Raw genomic sequence first — 12971 nt, 5'->3', positions numbered from 1 at the left:
TTTGTTTTTTCCCACTGCATCCCCACCTGTGCTCTCCACCTCCGTCCCCCCTTCTAAACCCCTGTGACCCCCCTACCTACTGCATCCCTGGGGAACCCTCCCTTCCTCCTGGGCATATGCCGTCGGTCAGAGCCCCCCCTGGTGTGTGGCCGTGTGCAATATAGTTGAAAATAAAGTGGAAAAAAAGAGAAAAAGAAAGTATAATAAAACTAACCACTGAATGGTGCCAGCCTCAACTCTACCCCTCTCCGCCTCCTCAGATCGGAAATTGATTTACTCAACCCAGTATTCGTCAATTTAAGTTGTACTATACTTTACACACCGCTCCTCCTCCACTGCCACAATTTTCATCCTCCTCCCCACCACCTCTCCTTCTAATCTTGTACATTAGGGAATCTATCTCCTCTACATGACGCATGTTGTACATGTGATTATCCCACATGATACGTAAGGATGCCGGAAATCTAAGTTGAGTCTTGGCACCCAGTTGGTTCAATATAGTCATCCTTTTGCCCAATTCCCATTGTCTTGTAGCTGTTCGATGGGACACATCTGACCAGATGGAAAAGGAGAATGGGGTAGAAGTCAAATTGCATTTTAGTTGACCGGCTTTTAGGGCAAAAGATAGAATCCTCTCTTTGAGGGACTACGTTAGGAAGTTAACCAGTATTTTCCTGGGAAGGTCTTTTCCAGGAATTCTTCTATATGGGTCTAGATGGACCCTTTGGATGTCTGATAGCAAATCCAGATCTTCATCTGAGCATTTTAATATGTGTGTTTTTAAGAGAGAGACTACAAAGTTCTTAATATCGCTCCCCTCAATGCCCTCAGAAATATTCAATAATTTCAAATTATTTTTCCTGGAATGATTCTCGAGCCGTTCAATATCGTCCTGTAACTCCTGATTTTGACGGATCACCTTATTCATCGTGAAGGAGGAGGTCTTAATGGATTCCTTTATTTTCGGTATCTCAGCCTTTAAAGCATCGGTCCTTAGTGAAATCTCCTCGACTTTAGATGACAAAAGATCACATGAGGCCTGAATAGCCTCTTGGTTTGCCTCTGAAGTTGTAAATATCTTGTCCATACCATCAAATCTCCTGCCTATGTCATCACGTAGACTCAGCAGAATATCCGCTAGAGTCCCAGGAGCAGAGGTATGAGGCAGCGGAGGTGCTCTAGAATCTTTTCTCTGGATACCTGGAATATCCGGGTTATCTGGGACGTCGCGGATAGATGGGTGGAGGATTGATGAGATAGCCTGTGCCCCAGTAGCTTGCTCTTGTGCTTGCATTTGTGCTTTTGTTTGGCTTTTTGGTGTTCTCCCCTCCGACCTCCTCCCCCAAAGAGGTGCCTGATAGACCTGGTAGGCCTAGCAAGCCTGGTGGGCCTTCACTACCTGCTACACCCGCTATACCTTCAATGTCTGGGGTCATATCTAGATCTTGTACAGCAAGAGCAGAGAAGCTGTTTTAAAGTTCCACTGATGGATGTATTTCAGTCGAACACTCTTGAGCCGGAATATGTCCTGTCTTATCAGAAAAGGGACTAACAAGGGATACATCGCTAGTCTTACTGCCCGCACTTGTTGGATTTAGGCTAGGAGCAGGACTGGCCAAAACCGTGGTTCCCTTAGTTGTAATGCTTTCGTTTTGATTGGGAGCCGGAGTAGGTATGGAGGTATGGGTAGAGGTAGAGGAGGTGGAAGAGGTACTACAAATCTTATAGTATGATTTGTATGATGGAGTTATTTTTAATTTTGCAGAAAAAAAGGCTTTCTTTTGTTTTTAACTTTTCCTCCTTCCTTTACCGGGAGTATCCTGCGGGATATCCTGTGGTATCTCTTGTGAGCTTTTAGTTTCTTTTCCTCTTGTCTGCCTATTTCTGACTTTAACCTCCACAATTGGTGGCAGTCTTTCTCTTAATTTGGGCCCTATTACGCAGCGTATATCTCCCCAAGGCTTGTTCAGGCGGGGCAACTACTTCGTTTTTTAAGGGACTGCAGTCCAACACCGCCTCACTCCTACTCTCCATGCACCGCAAATTGTTGAGCGGCCCCTTATTGTTGCAGATTGGGTCTTGCCTCCCTACAGTTCCCCAAAGCCGCCCCCAGATCGATTCTCTTGCCCCTGGGGTCCAATGCCCCCACAGTTGATCACGATTTGAGGCGTCGGTTATACTGTAATCGTGGGGCGATATTCTGGACCCTTCTCCCTCTCCCTCTCCTACCTCACTCCCTCTGGACACAGGATCCGCTGCAATTGCTGCTGTTACCTCGTGGACCCCCCCGAGGGTACTAAGGGCTTGCTTCCTCCATTTCTTCGCAGCTTCCAAAATACGGCAGCCCGACTGCTCCACTGCTGTATCCCCGCTGTAGTTAATTCCCTCGCGGAATCTATCGCTCACCATTGGGGTATGTGGCGTATGAGCAGCTGAAGAAAAAAAAAACTGTGAGACGAAAGGGCTCAGTCCTGCTCAGCTCCGAGCGATACGCTGCCGAAGAACGCCAAAGAAAAACCCACACAGGGGCCGTGAAGTTAACCGAGGTTGTCAAGGGTCATGGGTCACGGTTCTAACCGGTCATGCGAGGTGAAGTGAGGCAGTGAAGGCTTCCTCAATGCTCGCTATGCCTACGGCTTCATGATCCTCCGAGGCGGCAGTAAAGGTAGCAGCAAAGCAAAACGAAGTGAAGCGAAGTCGGAGGCAGAGTCTGCAGAGTCAGCTGACACCCGCAGCGTGGTAAACGAACGCCACACATCCCGGGAGCTCCGCCTGCGGCCGTTAGCTTCCGACCGCCATGTTCCCCTATAATACAGTCATATCCTACTCTGTTGTCTGGACTTGCCATGATGTTGCACACCCAACAATACAATGATTGGTATTTTGCGACAAGGGGGTGTCCTTGGAGACGAAAGTCCTAAAACAATGATATATGCACATTCAAACCACATTTCGCCAAATTAACACCCACGCACTAGACCAGCACTACATACATACTCCACTATGATCTACTGAGAAATTGGAAACAATAAGAGGTGACCCTACAGCTCACCAAGATGTGAGATGATTTATACCCCAACCCATTACCCAACCCCAGATTCCCAGTCACGCCCCACCAATAACTGTGACAATGCTGATCAAGCCACTCAATATACTTTCTATTAATGTGAATAGTCTCACACGCTGTATTAAAAATAAAAATTGCTATCATACTTGTCTTCTAAACAAGTAGATATAGATTTTCTGCTCGAGACCCACCTATCGAGCCCCGAAGCCCATAATCTTAAACAAGCGCTGGCAATGCCAATAGGTTTGGCTTGAAAGGAATATTGTATGGTAATGAGAAGCATTACCAGTAAATAGCATTGGAATGGTTATGAATTCGAGGGGAAGCAAAAAGCTGTAGAATAATGATGGTGTAGGTTGAAAGGTCATGTGACAGGTGCACTATTAAACCAGACCTAAACATCCATGTATGTTAATGATTGCGCTTCTCTCATCTATGCTGCTGCCAGAAGAAAAAAACACCATAAGTTATCTAGTTATCTAAGAAACTTGAAAAGCATTACAGTGTTGTGTGTGCCTCTGAAAGCTCAAACTCAGTTGGATAAATTAACACAACATCACAGCTGGTGGTGGGCAAAGAGTTTTTTGGGAGCACACAAGTTCTGCCCAATCAAAACATGTACACCTCGCTCCCAAAATGTGGGGCGAGCGATAGCCTCTTTCTAGTAAGACTACATGATTATCTGGTGACAGCTGTGCAGTCAAGCCAGACCATAAAGAGACTGGGTGGGACAAGTCCTGTCTAGCTGTATAGCTACTCTTCCAAACTCCACCAATGCTATTACCTAGCTTGAGAAAATGCAGAGTGGTCATTTGTAGGGAAGTGGGCTTCTGCTGCAGTACCCCCACACACTTTTTGCCCGGCCTTTGATGCAACTTTGTCTGTAGAGTACTGGGTCCCTGCTAACCAGGTTCCCAGTACTAGTGTTCATTCCCTAAACCTATGCCATCATCATCATCGATATTTATAAAGTGCAAACATATCACCCCTTAAGGTATCAAGGCACTTGGGGCTTTTGGGGAGATTAAGTGAGCTATTGCCCAGAGCCACATGATGCTGAGCTGCCACCGGTACCCGCAGTCCAGTGACAGCGGCTCTGGCTGCTGCACCACACCTCTCCCATAATTGGCACCACTTCCATTACCCCAGTAAGTCCTTAATAACTGGTGCCCCTAGAACTTCGGGTATGGGTACTGAAGAGTGTCCTCTAGGGCTGCAGCACTGGTTGTGCCACCCCAGGGACCCCTCACAAAAGCTCTGCACTCTGCCGTTGCAGGCTGTGCTTCTTGGTGCAGCAAAATCCAAAGAGTCAACAAGGCACACAGCCCTGTGCCCTGCCTCACATACACTTAGGGGGATTTAGGTAGGCCATCCCTACTGCAGGCCTTTAGCACTATACCCTATGTGACGCCATATCAGCATGAGCAGACATGCGTCTACAATGTCCAGTTCATTCTGAGATGCTGTAAGTGAGCAGAGAAGCCATAACGAGTGCATGTGCTGCATACTTGTCAACACGAGTTTCCTAGCTCCACGGTCGCTTCACCAATTTCTAAAGTGCTTGATACTTAACATCTTGTCTTTTTCAATCCTCACTGATGCCAGTGTTGGATTTATTTATAAATTTACATAGGAGACCCTTTTAGAGGGTTCCACTGACAACCTACCAAGCACTGGTGTGGTTCCTGACTTGTTTTTGCAAGCCTGCCACTTCCAGACATGTTTCTTGATTCATGGGGTGAGAGCCAGCACTTTCAGAGGACAGAGACAAAGCCTGCTCTGGGCGAAGGTGCTTCACACCTCCTCCAGGTCAGGACACCTTCCCTGGGCGGGAAGCTTCAAGGGCAATGCTGCCTTTGAAATCCAACCCAGGAACCTCAACATAGTGGGGGAGGCAGCCCCCTTTCTTGCTCCAATTTTGGCTGGAGGAAAGGTGGGAAAATTAGTTAGATTAGGAGGAGAGTCTCCGCGTAGCCTACACCAACCCAAAGGCTGGGCAGATTAGGCGAACCTGTCTCCTGAAATTCCACCCTCTTGGGATGGTGAGAGAACCTCCAATCATGGCTAGGATTGTGCCTCTTCCCACAGGAAGTGGCCACTAGAAGGTGTACATGAGTAGTGGCTTGTGCAGGTATGAGCAGTGGGGAGGTGCGGTGGGCGGGAATGGGGGTGAAAGTGACAAACGACAGGATAGCGAATGTAAAATAAATCATTAAATAAAAACACTTACCTTGCACTCGCCGCATCAGCGACTCAGTGATGAGGCGAGCGCAAGGTAAGGGTTTTTCATTTACTTATTTTAGATTCCCTATCCTGTTGTTTGTCACTTTCAACCCCCCCTCTCCCTCCTCATCACACTTACCTGCACCGGCCACCACTGGTGTACACACCCTAAAGTAAGTAATCCATTGGCTACTACCTGTCTCCCCTTGTAATGTCCCTAAATTTAGTATGTAGGTGGCACTCCAAGACCTGAACAAGAGATTCAATGGACAAGAAAGACCAGGACAAAGAAGACCTGCTGCTCTAGAACTGAAGCTCTGCTGTGGAAGTAAAAGGCACAAAACCCTGCCTGCTGCTCACAGAACTCGACTCTGCTGTGTCATTCTGAAACATGAAAGGAATCCAAGAACCCCAGAGCACCTCCAGTCTTCAAGAAATCGATGTAAAGCTCCCTTGGAGTGACGATATCACTCCCCTGCCCACCGCAAGCTTCAATCCTGTGAAGTCAGGTTTGTCGACTTGCTGCTCCCCAATGACCTTGATGCAGCACTGAAGCAAGAACAGGTGCAATAGCTCCGAAAGGTCAGACCTGCCTCTCCACCAAGTCTGGAGGCACCAGGACCTCTCAGAGTCACAGCATGCCAATACCCTGGGTACCGGACCACTAACGGCAAACAGCAAGAAGAAGAGTCTACTTGGTACTCCTTAAGCACCAGGAGCAAGCACCCGTCGAGGGACGTCATGACACCCAAGACCCACTTCCTGAGTGGCCCAGCATTCCTGAGATCACCTCTCCAAGGTGCCTGCTTCAGACCATGAGGACCTCAAGACGCACGAAGTCTGGCTGACCTGTTCGCTCTACACCCACCCCCAAAGAACCGACAAACCAGCCCTGCGATTTCCAGGCCTTTGCGACCTCCTCCCTCTTAGGAGGCCCACCAGACTTACCTGTAAGTCCCTCTGTGTAGAGCTTTTTCAAGTGGCCCACCCTTCGTCTTTGCACACCTGCTTAGGTGACCTTCCTGAAAGCATTGCCAGAATTTATATGCAATTTTTTACTTTTGTCCATTGTGTGTAATTGCACACAAAGTGATATATTTTCCGAACTTTGAAAAATCATAGCTCTGAAAGTTCTCACCCTAGAACTATGGTTATGTTCTGAAAAATTATATAAAAATGTATATTATTTTTACAACTTGGTGTCGGATTTATTATAGAGTGTGTGTCTCATTTATAGCTTCTGTGTGTACGACAAATGCTTAACAACGTCAATATCCTCTGAATAGCCTAACTGCTCGCCCATACCGCCCCAAAATGAGAGTTGGTATTGTCTACTTTTACTTCTACCTACTTTTCGGGGATTTCATGCACTCTCTACATAGTGTACTTGATTTTAGTACACTGTACAGAGAGGCGGTTTCCTACACCTTTCTAGTGAAAAAATCTGTTCCTTGTACGGTGATACAGTCTTGGACAGATGAAAAAGGGAGTTATATGTTCACCATGTTTAGTTTGAGCATGAAGGTGATTAGTGCTGGTTCCATTTATGCTCATTCAGCCTTCTTACTGCACCTTACCAACATCCTAAGAGAGCTAGGTACTACTCATGTGACTATAGGGGTCGAATCAAACTTGGCATAGTACATTAGTAGTACTGATATAGTACTACTAAATGTACTACAAATGCAGTTTTTAAATAAATTGGTCCTCGCATGTATATAAAAGCGTAGGGATCAGACCTATAAGATGTGTGCTCCAGAGTAAATCAAATGTTACACTTTTGTATTTCAGGCAATATATTGCTTGTTTCCTTGCTAGTGTCTGTTTTGCCTTGGCATTAGGTTTTTTTGCAATACCATACTTGTGAAAACGTTAACATGAGGATTGAGCAAAGACGTTTAGCCACTGGAGGCGGGGGCTTAGAGGGTAGAGTTTTTTTTTTTTAAAGTAAGGAAACCTACCTGCGGTCGCGTTGCAGCCGACGCCTCTCCTCTGTCTCAGGAAGCACCCAGGCTCTCCTAAGCCAATCGCAATGCTGCAGGTCTGAGCGCAGAGGTTCAGCTCACAGATGGGGTCCGGGAACCTGTGCATGTTACTCACCAGGCTGTGCATTACAACTTGGTGGGGAAGATGCAACGTGTGCACTACTATTTGGTCGACCCAAGAGGGCCGCCTGTTTGGTCACCCTAAGAGGGCCAAACAGTCCTGTGCACTTTGGGAGTGAAAACCCCTCCTCCCCCTGGTCCCTGCTGTGTCCAGCCCCACACCTCCTTGCACTTAAGAACGGAAAAATAAAATGATGATAACGTTCAGGTATTATCATTTTATTTTTTCTCTTCAGTGCTCTCAAAGCAGTGGGGCGACGCTCCTCCGCCTTAGCAGGGGAGCCGCCACTGGTCACTTAAGAGTCGATCCTTTGCATCTGCTTTTGATGCTTGGCGTCACGCCCCGCACGAAGGGGCAGATTTATGAGTTCTGGCGCATATCCGCAAATCAGCAGGGATGCGCCAGAACAGATGCGTCACGCAATTCTCTCCTTGCGGCACCATAGATGCGCCGCATTTACAATGCGGCGCACCATGGTGCAAGGAAGGGCAGATGCGTGACGCATCTTGTGGTGTACTGGAGGCGCATTGCTGGAGTAGCGTTGCAAGTGCGACGCAACTCCTGCAATGTACAAAGGCCACCCATACATAACGTGGTGCGTCACTCCTTACGCCTGCTTTAAGCAGGCGTAAGGATTTGACCCAGCAGCGTCGTAAAACTGATTCAGTGAAATCTTGTAGATTTCACTGCGTCAGTTTTACGGGGCTTTCCTACGAGGGAAAGCCCACCCTGCGACAGAACACCCACATGAAACCTGACGCAGGTTTCATGTGGCGCAGGGCTTTACAACATGACGCATCTGCCTAGATGCGTCACGTTGTAAATAAGCCGCAGGGATGCGCCACGTTTCCGCGCCGTTGCGTGACGCAACAGCGGCGTAAACGTGGTGCAAGTCCGACATAAATCTGCCCCAAAATCTTTAAGAAACCTAACACTATATTTTGCAGGAAATTAACTTCATGGATGTTACTTTAAAGACCGTGAAGGATTTAGGAGGATCAAAATTCTTTCTAAGAGGTATATTTTATTATTGAAACTAAAGGACATAAGAACAGGAATCGCACGTTCAGAAGCCATTCTCTGTCGAGGATTAGGAATACAAGCGAAAATGAAATGAAATAAATGAGACATTTCTTAACATTATGATAACCTTGAGACAATAATCATTTCACGATGTCCTGCAGCGTCACGAGGAATGGGTCTGTCTGTCATATCTGTTACGTCTTTGAGAAAAGCCTGGGCTCTGACGAATCCAAGTTTTTCAACGTTCAAAACAATGAGGTTACGCTAAAGAAATCAGTGCTGCTTTAGAATGGTCTCTACTGACATCGTGTGGCTAAACTACGCAACATCACTCTCTGTTGTATTTATTCGTTGGGCACATTGCTTCAGTTAAGTTTCATGGTCACTTCTTGCAAAACCTTTTAATTGGATTTTAGAATTATACAGGTCGTACAATAATCAGACTCATCTGCTGCGGTATTACAGTTGATGTCAACATCCATGGTCACTTCTATTCAAGAAAGCATTGCAGGGGTCTGTATTTTAAATTAGACAATTTAATCTGTTTGATTTATTAAGCATTAAAATTGTCTAAAATTGTTAAGTATAATCCACAGCATTCTATAAGTATTCAGGATAAAGGGCTGGAAACAATTTACTGCTTTTTCAAGTGGAGTTTCGGCGGACTGCTATATTTTTAACTCTAAAGAAAAAACTATGGGGCATATTATCAAGGGGGTTTATCTCCGCTTTTTTGGCTTTAAAAGCCAAGAAAGCGGAGATAAAATTATCTCCCTATTACCTAGCTGCCGCTAACACCAGTTAGGGACAGCTAGTAGGAGATAGCGACCATCTTGGGCCCCACTTTGCATGTCAGTGATATTTATCACTAATGAGATGCAAAGTGGGCGTGCCAAGATGTTAGAGACTGAAAACAGTCGCTAACATCGCTATCTCCTATTACCAACTTTTGGAGATATTCGCGCTAAGCGGGAATATCTCCAAAAGCTAACACCTGCCCTGAGCAGTTCTTAGCCATGTTATCCAATGGGAGGTGGATAACATGGCTAAGAGCATTAGCTCGCTAATGCAAGAATATCGCTGACTTTTCAGCGATATTCATGCTTTGCGGCGATTTTTACCGCATTTGCGTTAAACCTTGGTAATACCAAGGTTTATTTGCGGTAAAAATCGCCGCAGCGCTGCGGTAAATTTTTGTCTCTAACCAAGCAATAGCGATAATTATCGCTATTGCTTGGTAATATGCCCCTATATTTATTCATTTGTAGTTTTATATAGCATGAACTTGACCCGCAAGGGGTGTAAAAGCACTTTGAACAGGAAAAAATTATTTGCAGATTTTGACAATAAAAAGTATAACGTTACAATGAAATTGCTAACCACCATTATAAATCCTAGGGGCATATTTACAATTCCCCTGCTGCACTTTTACTCCACCAGATCTGTACTTTTATGACATTCCGGAGGCGCTGTGTACGGGCCTATATTTACAGGGCCATGCAAAGCCACCCTGCACGGCTTTTAATGCTTTGTAAACATAGAGTAAGGCAACTCCTTATTCTGCGAGGAAGGGGCATTGCATGGGTGTTGCTGTGGGTGTTTCCACACAACACCCATGGTTTTTGACACTTCCCCAGATTTACAACAGAGCATAAATCTGGAGAGTGCCAAAACTAACGCCTTCCCAAACCAGGCATAACGAGGATAGAAACGTTTACATTTCTCCTCTTTTTTTCCTCTTTACACGTGTACTGCATTCTGCAGCGCACATCAGGCTTTATTTACAAGATTTTAGCGTAGAGCTCTACGGCAAAATAAAAGGGCAGCAATGCATTGTATCTATCAGATATGGCACACTCCTGTCCTTTTCCCCTGAAATGGGCTGACATGCACCAATGCAGGCACCTTTCCCCATGGTGCCTGTGTTGCAAGAATAATTCTTTTTGTGCAGGAAGGGAAACCTACTTGCACAAAAACAATCACTAGAGGCTTTTTCTAAATTAAGTATCTCCTCATTGCGCCTCCCTTACACTTCCCCCGGGGAGAGGTAAGTTTTGGCGCAGCCTCAGAGTTACGATTCCTCGTAAATCTTTGGCAGTGTCAAAAAGTAATTGGTGTTGCCGTGAACACCCCTGGCAACACCCTTTGCAAACCTCTTTAATGCAGAATACTGTGTTAAATGGAACAATATTCACAAGGCTGCATTAAGCCTTGCAAAGTGGCTTAGTGATGTCTGGCAAATATGGAGCAGGCCTCTGCACCACCAGAGCGTCACACAAACTGATCCTCTGGTGGCACAGCCTCATTGTGAATTAGGCCCATAGAATGAGGAAAATACCTCCTTTGATTGTTTTTGTTCAGAAAGGTGTTCCTTCCTGCTCAAAAACAATCATACCAACAACACACACCCTTGCACCATGGCTCAAGGGTGCCTGCTTTGGTGTTTGGTTGATGTTTGTGCTCCAGACCTGGAAGAACAGACAGGAACTCACCATATCTTGGAAAGGCAGCACATTCCTGCCCTTTTCTTTTGACATAGGGCAGTGCAGCTAGAAGGCTTGTGGCTCTGACCTATGCCAAAATATTGTAAATATTGCACATAGAATGAGGCAAATGCCTCATTTGATTGTTTTGTGTGGGAAGTTTTCCCTTCCTGCTCAAACACAATCATGCCAACAACACTTAGTACTCTCTCTGATTATCTGCAGAGGAAGCGACATCAGACATGGCAACCATGGCTCCCCACGAGAGTTCCATGTTTTGAAGTGAAAACGGGGGCAGTCTTAGTACAGTGTAGGTGGGAAAAACATGCCCTCACAAGGATGGTTCCAAGATGGTTTAGGTCTCAATTAGGGTCTTGAAAATAAAATGTATGCTTTTCATGATAAGATGTGTTGATTGGTGATCTCATGAAATCCCTATTTTACAATTAACATTACAACATCTCCCTTTCTCTAACTCTCACTCAGGATTTTTTTCGTGCAGGAAGGTGTCCCTTCCTACACAAAACCAATCCTGCATGCAACGCAGGCGCCCTTGCACCATCGTACTAGGGTGCTTGCAATGGCACTAGGCAGCCCAAACAGCAACAGCACAGGGGAAAAGGCAGGAATGCGCAGTATTATTTTTATATGCCACATTTCTGCCCTTGCTCTGTCACACAGTGCAGCCCAGCAAGGTGACTTGATGTGCTGCACTGCGTGACAAAGCTATAAATTTGCCCCAGGGTGTGAAGGTGGCATATTTATGAAGATTTGGCGCAGTGCAGCACCGCTAGTCACCTTGCTGTGCTGTCCAGCCTCAAATAAAAAGGGCTGGATTGTGCTGTATCTATTCCATATGTCGCATTCCTGTCCTTTCGCCCCTCCCCTAGTGCTGTTTTGGCAGCCTAGCACTAATGCAGGCACTCTTGCACCATGTTGCAAGGGTGCCTGCATTGCATGTGGGATTTATTTGTACAGGAAGGGGCACCTTCCTTCACAAAAAAGTGTTCTGCAGAATGCAGTATATATAGAGTGCGGAAAAACAAGGAGTAATACATTTATTTCTCCTCCTTGCGCTTCCCTTATAATAATAATAGCATTTGTAGAGTGCAACAGCTACCACAAGCAGAGGTTTCCTGGCCCTCGTGGTCCACAGCAGGTGAGGGAGGTACAACTGGGGTACTAGCATTGGCTGCCGATCTTTCTGAACTCGCGTTCGGACTTGATCAGGCACATATGGGAAGGCAGGGAGTTTCATAGTCTGGCCGTCCCTACAGTGAACGACCTGCCATTCCATACGGGACTTAGCAAAACCAGGTACACAGAGCAGGTGCTGGGAGTTAGATCTCAGCGTGCGTTCTTGTTGGTATGGGCAGAGCATGTGCAAGCTGGCTTTCTTTCTTTTCCCGCTTGCTCTCTCTTCCTTTCTCTTTTTTATTTCCTCCCTCCCTCTATCCTCATTTTGAAATGAGGTGGTTGTCAGCTTGCAACCACTACTGAATGCTCTCTCAATTCTAATTCAAATCATAAGTCATAACTTTTTCTTTCAGTCTCTTCCATAAACTGAAACTCTGGGGCATATTATCATGGGGGTTTATCTCCGCTTTTTTGGCTTTAAAAGCCAAGAAAGCGGAGATAAAATTATCTCCCTATTTACCTAGCTGTCGCTAACACCAGTTAGCGACAGCTAGTAGGAGATAGCGACCATCTTGGGCCCCGCTTTGCATGTCAGTGAAATTTAACACTAATGACATGCAAAGTGGGTGTGCCAAGATGTTAGCGACTGGAAACAGTCGCTAACATCGCTATCTCCTATTACCAACTTTTGGAGATATTCGCGCTAAGCGCGATTATCTCCAAAAGCTAACACCTGCCCCTGAGCAGTTCTTAGCCATGTTATCCAATGGTAGGTGGATAACATGGCTAAGAGCATTAGCTCGGTAATGCATGAATATCGCTGACTTTTCAGCGATATTCATGCATAGCGGCGATTTTTATCGCTTAGGAGATAAACCTTGATAATAGCAAGGTTCCTAAGAGATAAAAATCAACGCAGCTCGGCGATAAAA

The sequence above is a fragment of the Lissotriton vulgaris genome, chromosome 9, assembly GCF_964263255.1.
Source record: "Lissotriton vulgaris chromosome 9, aLisVul1.2, whole genome shotgun sequence".
NCBI classification, from domain to species: domain Eukaryota; kingdom Metazoa; phylum Chordata; class Amphibia; order Caudata; family Salamandridae; genus Lissotriton; species Lissotriton vulgaris.
Note: the sequence above shows the minus strand (reverse complement) of the source record.